At 44.4% G+C, this 26,289-nt stretch overlaps 1 pseudogene; it reads left to right on the top strand.

Moving 5' to 3' along the window:
* Positions 1 to 3,032: 3,032 nt before the first annotated feature.
* LOC119169300 (alpha-amylase 4N-like) overlaps positions 3,033 to 26,289 on the top strand; it is a 70,726-nt pseudogene continuing 47,469 nt past the window's right edge.

The raw sequence follows: 26,289 nt of genomic DNA on the forward strand, positions 1-26,289 counted from the left end.
TCCTGAGTTGGTGTCATCGTCGCGAAGAGCTCTACATCTCGTTCAGTCGCGAGGCGTGCACATTATCATCGATTTTTAAAATTTTCTCTTGTATGTTTGCCATTGGTATCTCGTAGATGTTGTGTTAACCAAATCTATCACACTCATCGCCTCGCCTTTGAAATTTTCTATCGAAGGTCTTTTAACTAACGTTGCAGTTAGAAACGCACGCACGTGCCCTCATGATAAACCGACCCTTACGTGAGTATTCCAGGTCCTCAGCCTCCGTCGTAAAACATGAATGAAAAGCAAAGCAAGCTGGCAAAATAATTTCATACTTGTGGGTGAACTCTCTGTGAGCAATACATCTCGTCGCGCATGCTGACGAGGCGTGTACATTGTTAAAATATCATCGCAGAGTCAGGGCCGATGATACTGTGAAATCCTAGCCGAGATAAATTGGTTGTATGAATGCCTTCCCACCATTTGTTCAGGTGAAACAATGTGTGTTGCAAAGAAGCTGTCAGTGCTACATCGTGGCTGACGGGGCCAGATTGATAATTACTAAAGCCCTTGTCTCGTCGATTGTGCCTCACCCTCGTGCTGATGCTGCACTGTTAGCATTGGTTACTTCTTTCATTAGTCGAAAATTTTCGTGTTCATAAGGCTCGTAGCCAGTGAGCTCAGACACAGTGAACAACCAAGTAGAAGCATCACTCAATATTTGCCATTTTTCAACACAGGAATAGGATGGGTGCGTGCACAGTGTGGGCACATGAAACAGGGAAGTATAGGTGTGGCACAATGACGGTGCATAATTAGGTGTCAGTGTTGCTTACACGAAGCTCACAGAGGAGTCAAGAAGGCTACGCGAAAGGAACGTAACCATTTGAATCTGTGCAATAGAACCACGGAGTGTGAAATTCTCGATAACTACGTCCTACATACAAAAATATCGTACACGAGTATATGTCACTCCAAGTACAAGCATGCGCTACATAGGTCTCAAAAGAATGCGAGTTTTGCTAAATAATATAAGCATAGACGGGGACAAACTTTTCATAACACGTGCAGAAAACAGCAGAACCAGTAATTGGACGAACTAGACTCATGGGCCGTGTTCTCGAACGGTCACTCTCAGGGATTAATTTTCGATATGCTTCACAAAGCTAGCACCTGATACGTTAAAGTTAGCTTCTGTTTATTTGAACCGTCACTTCATGCGCATACTCGGGCGAAACTTGAAATGCAATTCATTTGAAAGAACCCGTGCTTATGCCCCCCGCCTTCCTGATTCTTGGCGTGCAAGTATATACTAAGACTATCTATCTATCTATCTATCTATCTATCTATCTATCTATCTATCTATCTATCTATCTATCTATCTATCTATCTATCTATCTATCTATCTATCTATCTATCTATCTATCTATCTATCTATCTATCTATCTATCTATCTATCTATCTATCTATCTATCTATCTATCTATCTATCTATCTATCTATCTATATATCTATCTATCTATCTATCTATCTATCTATCTATCTATCTATCTATCTATCTATCTATCTATCTATCTATCTATCTATCTATCTATCTATCTATCTATCTATCTATCCATCTATCTATCTATCTATCTGTCTATCTATCTATCTGTCTATCTATCTATGTACCGCCTACGACTTTCAGCTCTCTTGGCCCTTTAGCTAATGGTATCGATGCCGTATTAATTCCTGCTGCAAACAGCAGGAATTCAATCCTAGCATTCTTTGTGGCGATCAAGTGTTCTACCACACAGCCACGCCAGACCTCATAAACACTTTGCAAATAGACCCTAATGTTCATGAAACGTCAGTTCTGGTTGCAGTACCGGCTATAAAATTTTACAAACATTATATATGCACTCCTATGATCCGGCCGTCATGTCGTCTTCACCTCCATTCTAGTTAGGCGCCATCCGCTGAAGTAGATTTGCGTAGCAGTGTTATGGGCTACCATCCTCGTGAGCCCCAGCGCAAACACGAGCGCTTTACATCAGCTTACCACTTTTGGTGTTGCTAATATCCATGTGGATGTTGCATCATTTTGCAACTGCAAACAACCGCTAATATAAAGCATATGAGTCTGTTCAGCGCGTGTGTAGCCTTCGATATGTGCATATATTGAGTGCCACTATATAATGAATCCCTCAATAAAAATATTAAACACATTCACGTTGCATGCGCATGCTTCGCATAACATCGACTCACGAGGTAGCTGGGATCTGCGAAAAGTATTTTGGTTGTGAATATGTGCTTACACCCTCAATACCGAATTAAAACCTTACAGCTGCAACGCGTAGTATTTATATGGAAAATGAATGCTGTTTATACTTAAAATAAAAGTAGTTAAATAGAGTTCGGTAGAGAATTAGTGCAGCGAACATGCGAATGCTATGATTTATTAATGCACTGCGTTCCGTTACGGATGCCTCATATTTGTCGCGGTACAGTTTAAGTGCTTGGTAACTTGCTTTAGAATACAAATAAGAGCTTCGTTATTGTCATTCAAGACACTTATAAAAGGAAGTACCTGATAAAGTCTGAATCCAACCATATGAATAATGAGAACACAAGCAATATTTTGGCAGGGGAAAACGAGTGATAACCCGAAATATGGTCACGTCCTAGTTTTTTGTTCGTTATTTCTTTTGTATTTCCAGAAGGATGGTGGAACGTATAGATAATGTGTGTCCGCCGGTTAGACAGACAGAAGCGAAACCAAGCTTTTCCTTAAGAGCTTTCATTAAAGTGAGCCAGCTGGAGGAGGTTTATCGCAGAGAAAAATAAACAAGCAGAAGAAAGCTATTTTAAATAGTTTAGTATACTTGTTTATTTTTCCTATACTTCTACGATTTGGCACAAAAGAGAGGATTCCCGCCGCAGGGGTCTGCCAAATTGATAATCGTTATCGAATAACAAGGCAGAAATGCACACCCAGGTGAAGATAATATGAGTCTCTCAGTGATAACCGATACACGCGTGTTGCAATAAGCAGAAGCCTGTCCGCAACACTCCAGAATTCCTTGAAAAGGGGCACCTGGAGAGTACGATCGCAGTTTACGGCGGAATGGTTGAAGTCTCTCACTCAATACCTAGAGATATCTGCAAGTATAGCTTACAGATCGAAGAAAACAAAAAATAAATCGCACGTTTTTTCTCAGGATAGACGTTTGGAAGAAAAACAAAGAAACAAGTAATCAAGCAAGCAAAAACGCGTTCACAAGACGAGTTCAACATCGGGTTTTCGATCTCTGTGTACGAGTGTACAACGGCAGTGCCCAAACAAATTGATGGGGCCGTCCGAGATGACAGGGTTGACTGCTGCATTGTGGATCCTCTGCAACAGCGTCTATGGAAGCAACAAGGAGCCAAACATGGCTCCCGGTCGAAGCGTGATCGTGCACCTGTTCGAGTGGAGGTTTGATGACATTGCCGAAGAATGCGAGACATTCCTTGGACCGCGCGACTACGGTGATGTTCAGGCAAGTTGCTAACGCACTCTATTTCTGCCTCTCTTTCTCAGTATATATATATATATATATATATATATATATATATATATATATATATATATATATATATATATATATATATATATATATATATATATATATATATATATATATATATATATATATATATATATATATATATATATAAGGTATGGCATATGGCACAACGGGAGCGTTGTCAACAAGGATTAATATATTTATTTCCCAACAGTTTCGGGAGGGGTCCTCCCTTCATCAGGGGATGAGTTATATACAAGTATATAACTCATCCTCTGATGAAGGCAGGACCCCTCTCGAAACTGCTGGAAAATAAATATATTTATCCTTGATGACAACGCTTCCGTCGTGCCATATCCCATACCTTCACAAAGACTAACTGGCCCATTGCATTATTACTCCCACTATACATATATATAAAGCGCAGGATTTTGCTCTTCTAGGCAGACTAGTCGCTGACCAACATGATGTAGAAACAGATCAGCAAGCATCTCTTTTAGAAGTATTTAGTGTGGCTCTGTATCGGCTGGCCACCTAAACTTAGCCGTTCGTCTAGTTGTGACGTGATATTAACGTCTGCAACGTAGACATCGGGACTTCGCCTCGAGTTAGCTCAACCTGCTCGAAGTCACCTGCAAGCACTAGCCTCCCGAAGCCACCAGCGTTGCAACACCGCCGACATCGCAGTCGTGTCAGAACTCTAATCGACTTCTCGCATCCGATCGTCGGGGACGCAACGCTGCCGGTCATCACACGTATGCCTTCACCTGTTTATATCTTCGAACTTTCTCCTCAGTAGTTCGATTGTTGTTAGTTTGTGTAGTTTGTAATAGTTCTCTCTCGTAAGCTGATTTATTGTTTTGTTTATATATTTTTTTAATTGTATCAAGTGTTGATGTATTTTGTTAGTTGTATTGAAGTGTTGTACTATACCCCGTGTGCTGCAATATCACTAGAGTAAAGTTTGTTTTGTTTTCTCACGTCTCTGATCTCTTCACTGTCTGTGCTTGCGTATGGAACGAACTAACCTGCTGTCATTTCCGTCGCCGACTTCGCGCTGGCGACGCTAGAGTGGCAGCTTGTAACAAAACTGGCGTCGGCAAGACAAGACGTTCCGTACAAGAGTAAGACAGTGAGGAGTGAACGAGAACCGTGCGGACAGCGTGGTGATAGAGCCGCACAGTTCAAGCGGTTGCATCCTGCATATGATTGCGCTGGTTTTATAGTGGCATTATAGTGACAGTTTGCAGTATGGAGTGTATGGAATTTGATAAGTGGATCACGCACGGTAAACAGTTAGGCCTTGAGGGCGCCGAACTGAGACAATAGGTTAAGGAGCAGCAAGAACAGGCGCAGGCGTTAGCCAGAGAAGAGCGGGCACTGGCCCGGGAGGAAAAGGAAAAAGAAAGGAAGAGAGAACGCGAAGTAAAGGAGAGAGAACGGGAAGAAAAGGAGAGAGAGCGTGAAGAAAGGGAGAAGGAACGAGAAGCGGCAAGGGAAGCAGCAAGTAAAGCCGGAGAACGGGAAGTGCAGTTACTGCAAATAAAGATTCGCCTCAGTGAGAGTAGCAGGGTGAGCCGATCCAGCAGTGAGCACGGCGATGCCGGGGAGGAGCCGAGTTTGAGAATACACGCAGGTAGACTGCTCGTCACCTTTGACGAAAGAAGGGACGACTTTTGCGTTATACGCCGGTTTGGGAGCATTGACAGAGGGCAAAAGTGGCCTGAAAGCCATTGGGCGACGGCGCTTTCGACATGTCTTACAGGAGAGGCGCTAAGTGTTTATGGCAGGCTATTACCTACAGATGCAGTGGACTACACCAAGGTTGAAACCGCCCTCCTGAAGCGCTTTCGCTTCACGGCGGATGGGTTCCGAGACAAGTTTAATAAGAAGAGGCCTGTAGGGGGTGAAACAGCAACACAGTACGCGGCTTGCCTAAGACATTACTTCGATAGATGGGTTGAGCTGTCCAAAACTGAGACAGAATTCGAGTCCCTCTGCGCACTGTTGATTAGAGAGAGGTTTTTGCATAGATGTGGTTCGAACCTGGCATTATATTTTAAAGAAAGAAGGGCGGAATTCCTGGGAGACATGCTTGAGCTGGCAGACCAGTTTTTGGAAGCTCAGGGCGGAGCAAATCTAGCGAAAACCAAGAAAGATGGTCGCATAACGGACGAGAAGGGGAAATATGAAAAAGGAGGCAACAGCCACTCACCACTACCACGGTGCTATAATTGCAATCGTGGGCGTCAACCGCCGCACTTGTGTCGCAACAGACCTGCCGCTAATGTAGCCATCGTCTGCTTCAAGTGTGGGAAAAATGACATATGGCAAACGACTGCCGGTCAGGAGCAAATAACTCACTCCAGGCGTCCTGCCTCTACACACCAAGGGAAACGCGTGAGGATCCCATATGAGACGGGTATATCGAGCTTAGGAATGGCGAAAAAGTCCCCGTCGTCAATGCCGTAAGGGTGACACCGCCGGAAAATCTGGCCGAGAACCTATCAGGGGCCACAGGGACTCTCCGAGTCACAGACATATCAGTGTTGCGTGATACGGGGTGCAACACAGTAATCGTGCGGAGGAAGTTGGTGAAGGATGACGAGCTGACAGATACAAGCAGACTCGTCTACTTGGTTGACGGAACAGCGAGGATGCTGCCCGAAGCACGGATTGAGGTTGACACCCCCTATTTTACTGGCAATCTGACACACTATGCCTGCAAGATCCACTGTATGACCTCATTCTGGGCAATTTCGATGGCGTAAGACCTCCTAATTATCCCAGAAAGGAGACTGAAAAACCTGTCTCGACAAAGGAGTTAAAGGAAGAGCCTGTAGCAGCAGCTATCACCCGTTCCCAAGCACATGCACAGCTGGGAAAATTTGCCAAGCTTCGTACGCCTAGATCACAGCGAGATTGCCTGGAGATAACTACGGCTGCGAGCAGAGGGGAGATGCGACACTCAAACAGTCTTTTGAGAAGATCGGCAGGAAGCAAACATGCCGAATTGAGAAGGGAAGCGTCGAGTATAAACAAGAACAGGGACTGCTGTACCGACAGTACTCAGAGGCCAACGGACGGCTTGTACGCCAATTAGTCGTTCCGCACTGCCACCTAGAAGCTGTGCTTAAAACAGCACACGATGGTATCATGGCAGGACACTTGGGCACGCAGAAAACCAAGGACCGGATCTCGGAGGCGTTTTTTTGGCCAGGCATCACAGCTGACGTAAAAAGGTTCGTCGCCTCATGTGACATTTGTCAGCGCAGCGTACCAAAGGGCCGTGTACCACATGTTCCACTGGGGAGGGCACCCATAATCGACACCCCGTTCAAGTGAGTTGCGATCGATATAGTGGGACCGATTCACCCGCCCTCAAAGCATGGGAACCGATACATTTTGACTTTAATGGATTATGCCACCCGGTATCCAGACGCAGTGGCGCTCCCGAGTATCGAAACTAAGCGAGTGGCCGAAGCCCTGGTCGAGATGTTCTCCAGATTTGGCGTCCCCCGCGAGGTACTGAGCGACCGTGGCACGAACTTCACATCGGACCTGATGGAGGAAGTAGCGCGGCTCCTTTCCGTGCGCCAGCTCCACACCACCCCATATCACCTCATGGCGAATGGCTTGGTGGAAAAATTCAACGGCACCTTAAAATTAATGTTGAAGCGCATGTGCGCCGAAACACCGAGAGATGGGGACCGCTATCTGGCACATCTCTTCTTTGCCTATAGGGAGGTTCTGCAGGCCAGTATGGGGTTTTCACCCTTCGAGCTTCTCTACGGCCGCCAAATGAGGGCACCCTTGGCGATACTGAAGGAGCTGTAGACGAACGCCGACTTGACTGAAGAAGCTAAGACGACGTACCAGCACCTTCGGAACCGTTCGACCTTCGGAACCGTTTGGAGGAAACGTGCCGCCTGGCACACGAGGAGTTGGAAAAAGCCGGAGCACGGTACACGAAGCTGTACAACCGAAAGGTGAAGAAGCGGAGTTTCATTTCATTTCAGTTCATTTTATTTTATTTACCCTCAGTGCCGTATGGCATTATAGAGGGGAGTGGAAATATAGTTTAGAAGGAAAAAGAAAATACAGCATGAGAATATACAGCATAGAAAATACATATTATACAGCAGAATGTACAGCAGAGAAAATACAGCATGAGAATAAACAATGCAACAAACATAAAAATAAAGATGTAAAGAAAAACTCCTGATTATAAAATAGTAGCTGTGCAATGACAGTGAACATAATACAATTTTGAGTAACGTTTAGCTCATACAATACTGAGTAAGGTTTGACGGAAAACATTGTTATTAGTAATAGTGACGATGTCATCGGGAAGGTGGTTCCAATCTACTGATGTACGAGGTATAAATGATGGAGAAAAACACTGGGAGTTGCAGGATGCAATTCCAACCTTATGACGATGGTAGATGCGAGAGGATATGTTCTGAGGATTGAGGATTAATTGGTTATGTAGGGTGGGGTGATGGAATAATTTGTGAAGTGTACTCAAACGAGATATTTTCCGACAGGATGCAAGGGAAGGAAGGCCTAGGCTCGATTTCATTGAACTGATACTGGCGATGCGATTGTAGTTAGAAAGGATGAAACGGGCGGAGTTATTCTGTACGCGCTCAAGTGAAGTAACCAGTTATCGTGGTAAGGATCCCACACTGATGATGCATATTCAAGTTTGGAACGTATTAATGTTTTGTACAACAGAAGATTTAGTGCAGAAGGTGCTTTTGAAAAGTTACGACGTATGTAGCCTAACATGCGATTAGCATTATTAGTAATGTATGCGATGTGGGGTGCCCAAGATACGTTAGATGTGATAAGAATGCCCAAGTATGTATACGAGGAGACTGGATCAAGCGAGAAGTCGCTTAAGTAGTATTTAAGTGGGGTGTTAGCAGATCTAGTTACGCGCATTACCTTACATTTAGCGATGTTCTAAGTCCATTCGCCGTGTGCTGCACCAAGCTGCTACTTTGTTAAGATCTTAAACTGTCATTATTACTAGTTATTTCACGAAAAATGACGCAGTCATCTGCAAAAAGATGAATGTTACAAGAAAGTAAAGACGTGAGGTCATTAATATAAATTAGAAACAAAAGAGGACCAAGAACTGACCCTTGCGGTACACCTGAGTGGACTGCAGCAGATGACAAACTGTGATTGTTAGCAGTAACATATTGAACACGGTTAAACAGAAAACACTCCATCCACTTGAGTAAACTATTGTCAATATTTAGTAGGCTCAGTTTGAACAGTAGTAGTTGGTGACAGACTTTATGGAAAGCCTTACTCAAGTCTAAAAAAATGCAATCAGCACATGATGAACGGTCTAAAATGTGATGCAGCTTGTGAGTGAAATATATGAGCTGTGTTTCGCGTGAAAATTGTTTGCGAAAACCATGTTGTGCTGGTGTAAAAAAAGAATTCGATTCAAGGAAGTTAATGAGGTTGGTGAAAATGACATGTTCTAATAATATACAGGAAGTGCTTGTTAACGAAATAGGGCGATCACTTTTCGGAGTGTTCACTGCCTGACTTAAAGATTGGAACCAACTTCCCGATTTTTTTATTGTGTAGGAATGGTTGATGTATCTAAGGACTGTTGAAAGATGTTGTTAGTATCACTGAACTGTAAGTAACGGTTCGTTTCAGAGATTTGGTACAAATATTGTCATTGGCAGGGGATGAGTGAATGGGCAAGTTATCTATGAGTTTAGTGATACCATAATGTTCAACGGAAATTGGTGGCATTACAATATAATTGAAGTTTTGCACATAGAGCTGGATGACGTTAACAAGTCGAGAAAAGTTGTTTTTAAAAGTGTCATTAAGTAGATCGGTGCAAAGTCAGTAGGAACTGAATTGTCAAAATGATCTACTAGAACTATGGTGTTATCTGGTAAAGGGTTAATTAAGCGCCAAAATTTACGTACATTATTTGCAAGCATATCTGGGAGAGTTCGAGAACGAAATGTAATTTAGAGGATTTTAAGGCGGTAAGGTAAGCGTTGTGCGCTGCTTTGTAAATAGCCCAACGGTCTTCAGGAGGCGCTAGTTTTGCTGATCTGTAAAGCTGTTTTTTACGGTTAGATAGGCGTTTGATGTAGGTGTTGTACCATGGTGCCTGGTGATTAGAAATGATGGTTCGGTCAGGAATTTATTTCTTAGTAAGTTCGTCTACTTTTGCAGCAAAAATATCCCAGTTCGATTGGACAGAGCGATCACTGAACTGAATAAAACAGGAAGCAACAAAGTTCGATAGTTCGTCATTAATGGCATCGAAGTTTTCATTACTGTAATCGACTATGAGTTTTTTCACTTTAGTTCGTTTTGGGGGTGGCATTTTAAGGTGAAAAGCAAGCATAGAATGATCACTAATACCAGGCATATAAGTGATTTCAGAGGCTAGATCAGGCGAGTTGGTCAAGATAAGGTCAAGGGTACTTGAAGTGGTACTGGTTATTCTTGTAGGTTGGGTCACCAGTTGACACAGCCTAAAAACAGAACACATATCTACGAAATCCTTGGCTTGTGCTGAAAAAGGTGATAAGCTCGGTGAATCAATGTTCCAATTTAAGTTGGGCAGGTTAAAATCGCCTAGTAGAAACAGAGGCGTGAAAGGAAAGGGCGAAGCGACTATGTTTATGAAATTGTGGAGTTCACTTATGAACGTTTTCGAAGATGAAGGCGACCGATAGCATACCCCTAGGATGATTTTTAAGTGATGAATTGTTAGCTGAACCCATACTATTTCAATGCCGTGATTCATCTGTGTACATGACGATGGAAGGCATTTTGATATAGCTAAGAGTACGCCTCCTTCTCGGCGCAGTGTGCGATCACAGCAATAAGTAGTAAAGTCTTGCGCATTATCAAACAATTCATTGGCATGCGTATTTAGAGAAAGCCACGTTTCAGTAAGTGCAATCACATGAGCGCCGCACGAATCTATCACGGATGATAAGGAGTCAGACTTGCTAGCAATGCTTCTTGTGTTTGAATAAAAGAAGGATAGCTTCGCTTTAGAAGCAGGTAATAGACCATCTCCCCTCTTGTTTCCCTATTATGAACTGTTTGTAGGTTGATGTCGAGCGTGGCCTGCCTAAGAAGCTTGTGATTGCGATTCTTCGACGATGCCAAGGTTAGTATTGTAGATATAACACTTGCCGTTACCTAGCATCTTATTGTAGCAAAGTTTAAAGGATGCAGCATTACGCTGATTGTTACGAAATTCAGTTAGCTTTTTGCGGGCGAGGTGGGTGGTTGCTGAAAAATCTTCCAATACACCGATGTTCCTTTGTTTCAATTGGCCTCGGAGCGAAAAAAGTTGCTCTTTAGATTTGAGGTTGGTAAGCTTGACTATTATCGGGCGGCACTTGGTAGGAGAAAGGAACCTAGCCTATGTGCCCTCTCAGTTTCAACCCCGGAGACAAGGTACTGATGTTACTACCCACCGACACGAACAAGCTGCTGCTCCAATGGAAGGGCCCTTTTGAAGTCCGGGAAAAGAAAGGTGAAGCTGACTACGTCGTAAACATGGCTGGTGGCAGAAAAATCTTACACGCCAACTAACTGACAAGACACGAGGAGAGGGACAGCCGCTCCATCAAGGTGTGCAACGTGACATTTGGTGTTGTGGAATCGAGCGAGGACGAGAATATTCCAACCCCTGACTGGCTGAAAGTAGAAGGGGAAGAAGACGTGAAGCTCTCTGACAAACTGGACGCTCAGCAGATTGGACTGATGCAAAGAATTGTCAGGGAACACACTCGCATTTTCTCGAATGTCCCGGGCAAAACTGACTGGGTCCACTGCAACCTCGAACTCACCACGAGTAACCCCGTCCACGTGAAACAATACCCTCTTCCCTTTGCAACGTGGGAAGGTGTAGAGAAAGAGGTGCGGGAGACGGAGAAGCTCGGCGCCATTGAGAAATCAGAGTCACCTTATAATTCGCCAGTCATTTTGGCAAAGAAACCCGACGGTACATATCGACTGTGTATCAATGTTCGGCGCCTGAACAACGTTCTGGTGGCTGACTCCGAACCTATGACAAGAACTGCCGCGGTGTTTGCTACAGTGGGAAAGAAGAAGTATTTCTCGAAGCTCGACTTCGTGAAGGGCCATTGGCAGATCCCGCTGACCGAAGAGTCCAAAGCGAAGACGGCCTTCTCGACGACATCGGGACTATATCAGTTCCGCTTCACGCCATTCGGCATCAAGAGAGCGCCTGCTGTATTTGCTTAGTGGATGCGGAAGGTTGCAGAAGGTATACCCGGTCTGGACCACTACTACGATGATGTACTGGTAGCCACCGAGACATGGGAAGAGCACCTGAGGTCTCTGGGACTGCTTTTTGAGCGCATACAGAGGGCCAGGCTTACAGTGCGCCCCAGTAAATGCGAACTTGGTGTGGAAGAAATCGACTTCTTGGGACACCAAGTTTGCAGGGGCAGATTGCAACCACTGGAGAAAACACTCGACAAGATCGAAGCTGCATCACGTCCTTCAACGAAGCGACAAGTGTGCGCCTTCCTCGGTTTGACCGGGTACTATCGGGAATTTATCCCGAATTACGCAGAAGTCAGCGCTCCCCTTAAAGATTAAACCTTGAAGGGCGAAGCTAACTCGGTGAAATGGACAGCAGCCCAGGAGGAGGCTTTTCGAAGTCTCAAACAACATGTCTCTACGGGGCCGATACTACGGCTACCAAATTTGCACCAACCACTCGTACTTCGAACGGACGCATCGGACACGAGTCTCGGAGCCGTGCTCATGCAAGCCCACGAAGGCAAGCTCCACCCCACAGCTTATGCCAGCCGAGAGCTGCTTCCACGGGAGGCTTCCTATAGTACCATTGAACGCGAATGTCTCGCGTTGGTATGGGGAATTCAGAAATTCTCCATTTACTTATATGGAGTACATTTTTGTGTCCAGACAGACCACCAGCCTCTCAGTTATATCCAACAGGCAAAACATCTGAACGCTCGAGTACTTCGATAGAGTTTACCGCTCCAAGAGTACCAGTTCACCATTACGCATATGAAGGGTAGCGAAAACGTGAGAGCCGATTACTTGAGCCGGATATAGTTCTTGAGGTCTGGGGAGCATGTTTTTTTATTCCTTTCGTCGTTTGTTTTTTCTTTGTATGTGCGTATTTCATTGTATAAAAAGTGTATTTTGAGTATTTTCTTTTTGCTTGGTGCATTGGTTGTTTTACATGTTGTAACGCACATTGAAAGATTTCACTACAGTAGAGGAGCGCACCTGTTTTGTTTTGTTCGTAGTGTACCTTCGTGCAGTTTATTCTGTATTGATGGCTGCCGTACACAGCTATTTCTTTTCCTTGTTTGTATGGCGAATTGATATTGTTGCGTGTTACTGAAGCTGGTACTCTAACAATTGTTTTTTCCCATTTGTTGTTACTTTGATGCTTTCTGCCTATTTATGTTGTGTATGAGAGGAACAGTCCCATGTCTACCTTGTTGTCGAAAAATTCCCCTCCGTGTGGGTCAATGTTATGAATAACATTCTGAAAGTGGGGGGCAATGTCACGGACGGTCATTTTTGGTGGACCCGCATCACGGCAATTAACGGGCGCCGTACTGGCCCACTGACCGTGGGAACGGCGGGCGCATAAAAGGGAGCCAAGATGTGCAGAATGGGGTGCTCTTCTTGGAACGTCGCCGTCGACGTTTGATCCTTTTATAACTGTGGCGGCGTCTGCAAGGTCATGGAAGGCCGCGATGTACCCCGAACAAGGATTAGACTACGGGACGCACCGGCTGAGAGCCAAACAGTCTGACCGTTTCCCACGGGGGAAACCGTGGGAAAACCTCTGGTGGCCAAGCCGTATGACAACATCACAACAGGCTGTCACTCTCGCTAGTTGAGGGCCCTCTCCTAATTAAAAAGGGGTGGGGTCAATATATTTTTGGGGCGGAGTTTTCATCAATGAAACGCGCATGATTGGACACATGTAGAGGTCTCTTGTCCCCAAGGAAGAGAGCGAGGAGACACGAGGGGGATTTAAGCGCTGGATTTTGCCCTGCTAGGCAGACTAGTCGCTGACCAACATGGTGTAGAAACAGATCAACAAGCATCTCTTCTAGAAGTTTTTAGTGTGGCTCTGTATCGGCTGGCCACCTAAACTTAGCCGTTCGTCTAGTTGTGACGTGATATTAACGTCTGCAACGTAGACATCGGGACTTCGCCTCGAGTTAGCTCAACCTGCTCGAAGTCACCTGCAAGCACTAGCCTCCCGGAGCCACCAGCGTTGCAACACCGCCGACATCGCAGTCGTGTCAGAACTCTCTTCGACTTCTCGCATCCAATCGCCGGGGACGCAACGCTGCCGGTCATCACACGTATGCCTTCACCTGTTTATATCTTCGAACTTTCTCCTCAGTAGTTCGATTGTGGTTAGTTTGTGTAGTTTGTAGTAGTTCTCTCTCGTAAGCTGATTTATTGTTTTGTTTATATATTTTTTAGTTGTATCAAGTGTTGATGTATTTTGTTAGTTGTATTGAAGTGTTGTACTGTACCCCGTGTGCTGCAATATCACTAGAGTAAAGTTTGTTTTGTTTTCTCACGTCTCTGATCTCTTCACTGTCTCTGCTTGCGTACGGAACGAACTAACCTGCTGTCATTCCCGTCGCCGACTTCGCGCTAGCGACGCTAGAGCGGCAGCTTGTAACATATATATATTTACGTAGAATATAAAGAGTCTGGGTTCGGTTGTCGTAGAATTAAGGAAACATAAGTATACGCCTCTAATGAACTGTTGATTGGTGACGTTTCGGTCGGATACCGATCTTCATAAGACGAAATTTAGTAGGCTCCGAGGCGTTTTTATGCCAACTTCCAGCCAAGAGAGAGCGAGAGAAAAAGAAAAGAAAAAAGGAAAAAAAGAAAGAGAGAAAAAAAAAGAAAGCGAAAGACAAAAAATCTACATATACCAGTGGCTCAACTACCCATCATGCACTGATAAGCAGCCGAACGGCCAGGTGTGCGTACTACGCATAGTACGTGCATTAAAAAAGAAAAAAAGAAGAGAAAAAAGCGAAAAAAAACGCACCTGGGCCAGTGACAATACCACCCATTTTACACTGATAAGTAGTGAAACGACCACGTTTGGGTACTATTATTGGCAGGTGCATTTTGTAAAAAAAAAAACGAGTGGTAAACAACATACAATCAAGGCAAGTTTTTTGGTCCAGGGGGCTAAATTAAGCAAATTCCAGTGATGAAAAGTTGGACTCATGAGAGCTTTGACTCACCGTAGGCGGTTCAAGCATAGGCGATGCTGGTGTCTCCCCTTGCCTCAGTAATGGTGATATTGGGGCTGGCTTCTCTAACTGAGCTGTATGAGGACTGGTATCAGTCTCTTCCACTGACATGATGGCATCGCTACTGGCGCGGGTACTGAGAGCAGCAGTGGCGTGTCACACCTGCGTCTGACGTCATTCGTAGGACAGGCGGAGAAGCTTTCTGCTGCGCGGCTGGAGGGCTCTGAAGAACCTTCGAGGTGTTGCTCCACTTCAGCTCGGTGTGCGAATGGGGTTGCGTCGGTAAAGGGCAATGCAGCACAGTCGAGATGATTCTTTGCGGCTGTTTCGTTGCAGCAACGCCCTTCAAGAGGTCCGACTTCGGTAGCGGCCTCTGGCTGCAGTGAACTTGCTTCGGGTAGTGGCCTCATGCCGCAGTGCACATGCTTCGGGAATATCTCGTGTGGTAAGCTGCAGCGCACAGCTGCAGCCTTGAGGTGGAAAGCCTCTGAAGCTTGCTTTTCGATACCGGCAAGGTTGGACGGGGTGGTGGTGGAGAGGTGGTAAGGATTACGACCAAAAGCAGCTATGAGCTTGCAGCTCCACTCCGCCCATGACTGCTGCTTCCAGCCTTCATACCTGTGCCACGCCGCTGCACCTTCGCGAAGACGGTCTACTGCCACGGTCCATTTATGAGATTCCGTGCAAGCCTCGCGCATTGCTGTCGTTTTGACGGTTGCCACCCAGCTGCCGGCGTCATTCCGGACCCCATGGAATTCCGGTAGTTCGCAGATGGCTGGTGATTGTGAGGTGGCAGGTGGCAACGCAGAGATCACCGACTTGAAGCAGTCGAGCTGGTGTGAGAGCTCGATCAGAGAAGATCGATGCTCCCTGCCTTGCTCCGGTGTGCTTGCCTCAAGGTTGTATGAGGCAGCTACATTCAACACTGCGTTAATGTCACACAATGCTGGCAACAATATAGGAGCTGGCTCGGCGATCAACGCTGTTAGTTTGTTAGTCTCGGCGCGGAGCAGTGCGGTGGTACGCCGCAGCTCCATGGCACTGTCGCACGAGGCTTTTGAACCGCTTTGGTTCGCGTCCGAGAAGTACGTGGTTCTAGTAGTACTCACGGTGGTGACACGCACGTCCAAGGAGGCATGAACAGCGTTTCTTGGCGGCTCATGTGTTGGTAGAGTACCGGACAGGGAATGCAGGCCGTGAGAAGCTTGAACAGCATTCCCAAAGGACAGGAGCCCGTGCGTATTACGGCCGCGAAGTGGTAGCATAGTGTCCATTTGGTGATGCCCTGGTACCACAGAGGAGGCATGGACACCGCCCCTTATGTTCAGATGGGCAGCTGAAGCGGCGGCCAGGTTCTTGACTCCGTAGCCAAAGAAGCGTGAAAGGCGTTCCTGTATGGAGAAGCCCGCACTGCCGACGAACCACGAAGACACGTACCGGTGGCTTCCCGCAGAGGGTTCACTTGTCGGCTTGTGCTGACGGATGAATCCATAGCCAAGGACGCGTGTACGGCATCCCTTGAGAAATGGTGCCGGTAACTTGTACTGCAGCCTCCGAGGAGGCCTTGACGCCGTCTCCGAACGGTGGTAGCAGTGGCAGCAGGTGAACCGCTGCCGAGGAGGCCTTGACGCCGTCCTCAAGCGGCGCTTATCACGGCTGTTGTTGTTGTTGTTTCCCTGTGCAAATGGTTCGTACCCAAAGAAGGGAATTGGCCGATTATAAGGTGAATTTGCCCTAAACTTTCAGCAATGCGTCATTCCTACAAATTTTTCGTAACTTATTTCGATTTGAAATACCTATATAAAGTTTGCAGAAAAAAAGAAGAAAAATAGTGTGACAATAATTTAGCAAGAAAATCGTTTAGTCGTAGTGATGTATTCTTGAACAGCGAATAAAACATCCCTGTGGCTTAAACCCAGTGTAGAGGCTCCAAATGAAAGAAGATCAGGTTGTGATAGTTGCAAGCCCAGTCTTTGAAGAGGTGGTGCTAGTACGCTTTGCCTGAATAAATCGAAACGGCGACAATGTAATGAAAAATCAATGACCGTTTCCTCTTGATTACAGCAAATGCTAATAGGGGAATTCAATATGCCTGATCTATGCAAGTAAAAATTGAGGGAGGTAATGCGGCAACGAAATTTTGTGATGACAACTTTCATCATCCTTGAATTAGGCAGTTCACTGCGCCAGGGAAATAACAAGTATTTGTACTCTGGAGAAGCCGTTAGTGCAGGGTCAGACAAATTTTGCTCAATTTTAAGTGTGCGAAATCGCGCCACCATAATGTATACTGTATGAGGGAAAATAGGAGTAATTGGTGTCGGAAGGGATGCCTTCGCAAGAGAATCAGCTATTTCGTTTAACAACAAACCTTTGTGCCCTGGTGTCCAGATTAAATGAATACTTCGGAGATGACAGGGAATCAATGATTTAAAAAGTTTCACTTTAGGTGAGTGACCAGATGCGGACAGAGAAGAGCACACAATAAATCACTTATGACTGCTACGACTGGAATGGAAATATTTACCGTTCGCAAAGCTAACATTATTGCCATGACTTCAGCCAGAAAGACAGAAAGAAAATCCAGTAAGTGAAGTGAAAATGACCAATCAAGTACGGCGCAATATATTCCAATGCCTGATTTTTCATGTGATTGAGATGCGTCCATTGCTATAATGACATTTGTTGGCAGAGTACTTAAATGGTCCTGCAATAAACCATTGAAAATGCCTGTAGGTAATAGCTTAGCGTGAGTTGGGAAGATATCATGGTAAACGATTTCTAGGGAGTTTTGTTGCTCAGTTAAAGGAACCAGATCCCGAACGTGTGCATTTAGAGGCTCAAGTAACAATTGAACAAATACTATTTGTGGTTTGTGAAATCTTGGCCAATGCACGGAGAAGAATAGGTCAGGATTGAAAATAAAAATAATCTGTTCAGAGTTAAACGGTGCTTCATATAGTCGTAAAAAGGTCTGCACAGTAAGAATGTTAAAGCGACATAATAAGGTTGGTATTCGTGCTTCAAAGTATAACACTACATTTGCAGTATACTTTGGAAGTCCTAAGCAGAGCCGTAAAGCCTCTCTTTCCAACAGAACTAGCGGACGAAGTTTGTAGGCTGGCGCACCAGAAAAAAGAATGCAGCCAAACTCCAACACAAGTCGGACATACATTTTATATATAATCAAAATTGCCTTTTTTCTCATACCTGATCTACAATTGCTCAACCTCCGCAATACGCCCATCACGCGCATTGCTTTTGTCCCGATGTATTCAATGTGAGGGTGCCAATTTAGATGTTCATTACACATAACTCCAAGATATTTCAATGATTGTACTTGTGGGATATCTTGAAGCTTGTAATTAGTAGATATGTGCACGGGATCTTTGATAGGAAAAACGAGATTAGCACATTTGTCTTGGATGACGAAGCTGGGACGTAAGACTTCTTCTTCGTCGACTGCACCATTGTAATGAGCGAGATAGAAAACAAGAGAGAACACCCGATCCTGGGCCAGCTGTTAATGATGATGTTGATGATAATTCCAATGCTATGGCTCATACCCACTCAGGGATATCGGCCAAGAATCTATGACTTAATTCAAAAAGATTTTTTTAAATATCAAAACCACCCACCAGAAAAAAGAAAGAAAAAAGAAAAGACACCCTAGGCAGAATGAAAGGAGTGCAATAGTTGTTTGTCACTCGTTCAGATAAAACAATTATTCATTATCTTGAATAAGAATCAGCATGGGTTAACAATGCTCTTGTGTTCGTTAGAATGTGTTTTTGCACGAATAATAATGACGCAATTAAAAGCTTAATTCTTTTACTTTCATTAAGGTACTTGCAAACTGCATAGAAAACGTTTTCGTGGCTGAAGCCCAGATCGTAAGCACCGAAGGAAAGTATGTTTTCTATAGTGAAATTCCGCCCCAGGCTAGCGAATGGGAGGACTAAGAATGTTTTCCTGAGCAATTTGTATCGGCGACATGATAAAAAATAGTGCTCTATTGTTTCCAATTCTGAACAAAAGTTGCATAGTGGTGATATGGCTAGACCAGCCCTATGTGAATAGAAATTTAACGGGGGGACACGACATCGAAATCTGGTTATTATGGCTTCCAACTGTTTTGTAGGACACCAATAAATTTTGCATGGAAATCTTAAGTGAGTAAATTCTGGTGTTGACAATATTGCTTCCATAGCGTCTGCACTAAGCGCAAGCTTTCTGTATCTTGTCGCAGTTATAGTGGCCACTTCGGGAAGGACTGATAGTACTGGCCCTTCCAATGCTGCTCGTGCTAGAGAGTCGGCGATTTCATTTACTTTCATTTACTTGATATATCAATCATTGCTCATATACACGTCTTCTCACAAGGCTGGCCAAAAAAAAAAACAGTTTTCAGGCTATATACTTGTACTAACATAACCCACAATATGAGCCATAGCCCAAAATATTCTATAGGTTAAAGATTGATATGTGGGGTTTAACGTCCCAAAACCACTATATGATTATGAGAGACGCTAGGTTAAAGAAGCATATCTGAAAATATCAAGGTAGCTTTTCTATTCAGTGGCAAGCTCCTACGCAGCTGCGAGGACATCTTTCCGACAATTACGAGTTTTAGCTCGTTCGACGTACCCCTCGTCCGTAAAGTCATTGCCTACGCCGGCGCAAGAGCGCCATTTATTGCATTGAGCGCATTTGGAGACCATCCGCTCACTCGCACTGTGTGAAAGGCAGCGTCAAATCCCACGCAACGTAGTTACTAAATCTACGTGAACAGTAATCAAAGTTGCTAATGACATATAATGGACGACCCGAAGCCAGCTAAAGAAAACAAAGCCAACACGCGCTACGCAAAAATGATTCCTCTAAATGATTTTACGGTGAGTGACGTCAAGTAAGGTGTCCATTGCTGTCACTGTGGCAATGATATGCTCTCACGAAAGCAGGCCCGTAGCTAGGGGGACGAGGTTCCCTAGGGCTAACTTACCGAAATTCGGATAGTGGGCGTTGTTTCAACAAGAATCAATATTCAAAATAGACTTTTTTCAGAACTTTCAACGTGTTCTTCTATTCCACATTGAAAAAGTTCTTATCTAGGTGCCTGCACGAAGACTGTGGTAATGATGTATAGCTAGTTTTAGTTGAGGGGAAAATGCTTATCTGCTATTTTTTACTATTCATTAGAGATGTCTAATTGATACTGTCTATCCACTGACCTCAAACAATTATTATTAATATTTTGGACCTTACATTACAAGACCACGGTGTGGGTATGAAATACGCCGTTGTGGAGGGCTCAAAGAATTCAGGCCATCCGATGGTCTTCAAGATGCACTGTCAAAAGACAGTCGGAGCACCACGGCCAGGATCGGTCCAGCAACCAAAGCATTAGCTTAGCCAAGCCCCGTGACCGCTTCTACAACACAGCGAAAGACCTATCCCGTCCTTATGATCGTAAACAATATTTAGGGTGACTGAATAAGCCAGTGATCAACGAATTTTACATAATTCAAGTTACACAGCTTAAAGATTTCAACTACATAGAGCTATATATCATATTCTTCAAAGTGAGTACTATTTCTTCTTTTTAGTTCAAACCATTAATCATGCGATTGTTACCACTGTGTCCATTTCGAACAGACATCGCCAGTAAACGAGCACGGCATCGTCTTTGGAGAGCCAGTGAAACGACCATGGTATGAGCGGTATCAGCCTGTCAGTTACAAAAGCGGTACTCGTAGCGGCAACGAGACGCAATTTCGCGACATGGTTCGTCGCTGCAATGAGGCCGGTGTCAGGTGAATGCGCAAGCGGACGTTGCTTTCTTTTGACCTTGGCTGAACATTTATTTTCTAGATGCGACAACATAGTGGTATTACCAGAATCGCATCAGATGCCAATGTAAGGCGTGAAATTGGTGTTATAAATACCTTTACTCTCGGGAAAAATATTAGCACTGTTACAATTATTTTAAAGCAAGAGTTCCTGATAGTGATAGGTAGCTTTTGAACTCACTGCTAGCAGTTTCTACTGCTGGCCGTGAGTTCAAAAGCAACGTCACGATCTCGCTGAGAAGTAGAGGGTGGAGCCGGAATCGCCAGGTAGAAAATAGAAGGATTGGTAAAAAAAAAACAGAAACAACCCGCCAAAAAAGCAGCCAACTGAAGCCAAAGCTAGTAAAACTTGCTGAAAGTGGCCACGCGTGTGTGATAAAAAAGTCTTTAAATGATTACTTATGAGAACCTTTTGGTGGAAGTGTACGTACGTTCGGGTGAGCGCTTGCTTGAAGCGAGCGAAATGGCGGTCTCGAGTAAAAAGTACGTGCGTGGGCAGCACACACTCTCGAGCTTCGCTAAATGCCGTGAGAAGGCACCGCGGTGCTGTTTTGACTTTAGTTTCGCGAACTGCTCCTCTAGCCTGTATTATTTTGACCGCCACTGTAGGTTATGCTGGGACAGTTCGCGCATCGTTACTTGAGCCGAGAAGAGGTTAGAACCAAGAAGAAAGAGAAAAAACGCCGAATTGAATTGTGAGATTTTGAAGCACGCCTTGGCCGTCATGGAAATGGCAGTGACGCCACATGATCAAAAAAAGTTAGTTCAATGGGGGGGGGGGGGGCAGATAGTAATAAAAATACCCCCCAACCGGCTGAAATTTTAATGCGCGAAGCATCTAAAGGGGTGGGTCTGCCCGTCCCTTGTATGCATGTGCGCGACCGCCTATGTATCCACTTTTGTCTCCTACTTCATACTTGCAAACATCCCACTACGCCCCAATACCAATCCACCCCTTCACCGACCATAAAGCAAATACTCATGAGAGGTAGCCAAAATGAAATGCAACATGGTCGTGTACACTCTTAATCAGGTCCCGCCTAAAGGAATAGGTATAGCCAGAAAAGCAGGCATTTTTTCGTCTGATTCCCTGAATATCGCCAGCATTTAAACAGGACCTGATTAAGAGTGTACTTGTATCCAGGTGCACGTTGAACAACAATAGATTGTCCCACTGCGCTGATTCCTTGTTTATACGCGACCACCTATAGTTCCGCCTTTACAAACTGCTCACTACTCCTCATTTTCGATCCGCCAAATCATGGACCACAAAGCCGTTTTAATGAAGAGGAAGCAAAAACTATTTATAGCTACCACTTACGAATAATAAAATTTCTTGTGTAACTATACAGGGTGTCCGACGTAACTTTAGCCAGAGTTAAAAAAAAAACATACCGGAGCTTGTAATCACGATGCGACCAAATGCATGTTGCTTACCGTTGCCTGGAGTTAGTCAGACTATTTTTGTGTTCTCAAACGTTGTGCAAATAAATACGTTTAATTAGCTAAACTTTCAAGAAACGAAGATAAATAAAAAATTCGGAAAGTTGTAGATAAGTTTGCAAAACGTTCGATTAGAAAGTTTCGAACTTTATGTCTGTTATGTATTAATGTTTTTCTGCTAATTGCAAATGCCTGCGAAATACAATAAATACCACGTAACAAGCCTGCTTGCTCGCCAGTGCGCGTAATTATTCTAGTGCTCCATAACGTTCCGCATACGAACCACTATAGCATTTGCCCCATTGTGCTGTCTCGGCAGGGCCTCAGGGATGGTGGTGGCTTAAGAATATACACGTTTTGCTATCGGCCACACAAACGACAACCGCTGTGACTGCTTATTGCTGTCATGAATCAGCGCAAGGGAAGCGTGTCGTTCGTACGCAGAACGTTAGAGAGCACTAGAATCATCGTGCGCATTGACGCGTGAGCGGGTTTGTCTCGTGGTATTTTTTTTTATTTCGCAGGCTTTTGCATTTAGCAGAAAAACACTAATACCTAACAGATATAGAGTTCAAAACTTTCTAATCGGACGTTTCGCAAAACCAATCTACCTAATTAAACAATATCCGAGAACAAGAAATAGTCTGACCAATTCCAGGCAACGGTGAGGAACATACATTTGATGACGTCATAATTACGTGCTCCGGGATATTTTGAAACTCTGGCTAAAGTTGCGTGGGGCACCCGGTATACAGTGTTTGTCCCGTCTTTATGATGTAGTGGGTGATATTCGCGGATGGTTCATAGTTTAACACTGGAAACCTCCAGTGCTTCGCCCCGCCCATCGTCAGTCATTCGGTGGATAGGCTGTGATTTTTTTTTGTTCCGGCCACCACCGGAAAAGTAGCCCAGTAGGCACAGCTTCGGCCAATTATGGCAATTCTGAGCGCCAGGCAGCGTCAAATAAATTAAAATCCCATTCAATGAGTCATGGCACCTTTGTTTAGCAACAGTTAAGCGATTGGTGTGCTCATCAGTTATAAACGTTGATTTCTCATTCACATTGCTGAGCGACCCAACTTTCAGCGCCCCGCGGCGGTAATCAGCTTTCAGCGCCCCGCGGCCAAGGTACTCGGCTGCTCACCTGCAGGTGGAGGGATTGAATCGAGGCTGCGGCAGCTGCATTTTCGATAGACAAAATGCTGTCAACGTGCGTGCCTAAGTTAGGTGCGTACACCTAATTGAGGCACACGGGTCGCTAAGGAACCCACAATCGAAATTTCTGCAGCCCTTCACTACGGCGTCTCTCACAATCATATGATGGTTTTAGGACGTTAAAACCCGCATATAAACCCACCAACCAATCAATTAATCAATCGTCCGCTTTTAGGCGCGTTCTCAAGTGTACGCAATAGACGCGCATTAATCCTAGTGGCAAATCATGAGTATTCTGAGTGCGAATGCCTCGATAAGTTCACTCGCTTTTTCTCTTAGCAGAGCCATTTACTGCCTCATTGCGGCATTATACCTTCGGTAACATAGGGCGCCTTCAAATAAGTCAAACAGTTGAATCACCTAATTCACATCAAATTAACTCCGTTACTTTTAGTTCAAAAAAGTTGCCTTCGATTCACCATAATACTGTCTTCAAATTGCACATTTGCTTCGCGTATGAGACACTGCCCCACCCACACCTTGCACTGCTTCCGTATTCGTCCAAACACTGGGGAATTGACCTTGTACGCGTCGTTTTACGACCAGTAAAAGTTTGCAGCCATATTCTGATTACCTGTAAGAGAGCAATTTTGATCAGCACGCGCGTGTAAGTCTGCAGCATGCCACCCGCGCTTGGACATCTCACCATATTCGTCCCCTGTGCGTCCGACGAGTGGCTTCCCTGCGCAGCCGTTGAACCTAATGGCTTGCCTATGCGCAACTCTGCTCCCGTCGCGATCATATAAAGTGACTTAGAGCGCGAATTCTCTTGATGTCATCTATAGGCGAGGTTAAGAAGCCCTTCTCCCCTCCTACTAAGTTACCACTTATCTGCGGTCTACTTAAATAAAAGTAACGTTTCTCTCTCTTTCTTGTCATAACAGAGCACATATTTCACAATTACATTGTCACGCACGTACTGGCACACATTTTAACGTTTGACATCGTCCCACTCAGCATAAGTTCTCGCAGACTTTCTAAACAATTGATTATACTCCTCTTTTTATGTTTCCACAGAGTGTACAGGGACGTAGTGGTCAATCATATGTCTGGTCCTCTGCAAATAAAGAAGGGAACAGCGAGGATCAGCTTTAATTACGACGAGTTTAGTTACCCAGCCGTACCGTATGGTCCCAATGATTTCAACAGGAAAGAAAAATGCAACAGTGAGTCAGGCACAATTGAGAATTACGGAGATGCACTGCAGGTAAGAAACTTGTCTAGGGTTTGGCTTAATTCTTGAACATTTGCTATCGGCGTCTGCTGAGTATTCAAGCGTGTATTTTACACTGTATACAGGTGTAAACACCCAAACTTTTGAACCGATTTTGTCGAAGGTCACGTATCAATTGCTTGAGTACTCTTTGTCGCGTAAAATCAGGAACACCGTTGTCATAACTAAAGCCTTTTTGCCAGTACAAACGTAGCCGACCTGCACTGAACCATAAATAATAATTGTGCATTGTAATTGGCAACACCATAGTTTCTTTTCAAGCTTACCCTAATTACTAGTGCTGTTAAGCTGCAAGAAAAAAGTTGTGGATAAGATTGGCCGTAATAATTTAAAACTAACGTATACGAAGTTTAACGTATAAATTGTCACGTACTTCTACGTGTATGGTGTAAATGATATTTAGTTATATTTCTTCAGGCACATTCTCGTCTGGTAGGGAAACATTGTTCTTCTGGCAAATTGAATGCACTTTTGTGATCACTTGGAACTCTAAAGAAGGGCTAAAGAGGAAGCTTAACCGAAATAGTAGAGGCAAGGCAACTACTTTACAATGGACAGAGTTGGCTAAGAGCGTTGGTCTTACTGTACTAACTTTTTTTCAAAGCCGTCATCTGCAACTTATGGTGAAACGTTCGAGGAAAACTAGCCACTCTTTGTAATGCTTCTTTTTACTTTTTAACAAGTTTCAACCAATGTGGTTCTGGGTGCCATCTTAAGTGCACGCGTGAATTGCTCCTTTATTTGAACAATGTGTACTAGCTCCTTGCTGATGAAATAAGTAGCACACCAATAAAGTTGCAGTGACATCATTGGTACGTTCATACGCCCATTCACGTTCGTAGTGATACTTAAGCTTTGATTCAGAGTGGATGTCTCAGCATGAGTACACGAACGCGTTTACAGATTGCGCTGGTCGGTAAAGGCCTGAGCATGTGCTGTATAAATCTACCGACTCCCCTTCTCGAACCACGTCACTAAAAGCATGTTCCTTTAAATTTGGGATCTTAGTATTGTTTTTATTCTGCTCCTTTATTTGCACTGTACTAAGGAAAAATAGAAGTATTACAGAGGGTGGTAATGCAACGATAAATGCCGTGAGAATAAAACATAGTTTGTAACAAATTATTCACAACACATCTTCAAAGAACTATAGGTTAGTATAGGCTCAATACGTAATCGCCTAGAGCAGTCTTGAGGGATGACGCGTACTCAATGTAGGCAATAATGAAAAGTGTAGGTGGTAGGCGGCTTTTAGTGTAAGGTAGGTGGTAAATTAAGGAAAGCGTCTTTTATTCGTACAAATGCGCGATTTGCATCATAGTTACTGACCCCTTCAGCACTGAGGGTTATTAAGGACGTTGATATTTGCCCCTGGGTACACAGCCTGTTCTCGGGTCAATTAAACTGACGCTCATTAATTCACAGGCAGTCGCTCACGGTTCCACATAATCAGGGAGGTCAGAAATCCAACTCATTCTGTCGATTATCACCTTTTGCCTATGCCAAACAGCACCAACCAACATAAAAGGATGTCACCGCACTAATGAGCCTGTGATTAGCACTTGGTGACTAGACATATAGTGCTAAAGGTACTTGTGCTCGCGTATTTGTGTTGCTGGTGCCTTTTAAAAACTAAGTCACGTTCAGACGTTTACTCGTTTATTCATTGAACCACTCACGTGGTGAAATAACTGCACG

The sequence above is a fragment of the Rhipicephalus microplus genome, unplaced genomic scaffold (genome assembly GCF_043290135.1).
Source record: "Rhipicephalus microplus isolate Deutch F79 unplaced genomic scaffold, USDA_Rmic scaffold_23, whole genome shotgun sequence".
Taxonomy (NCBI): domain Eukaryota; kingdom Metazoa; phylum Arthropoda; class Arachnida; order Ixodida; family Ixodidae; genus Rhipicephalus; species Rhipicephalus microplus.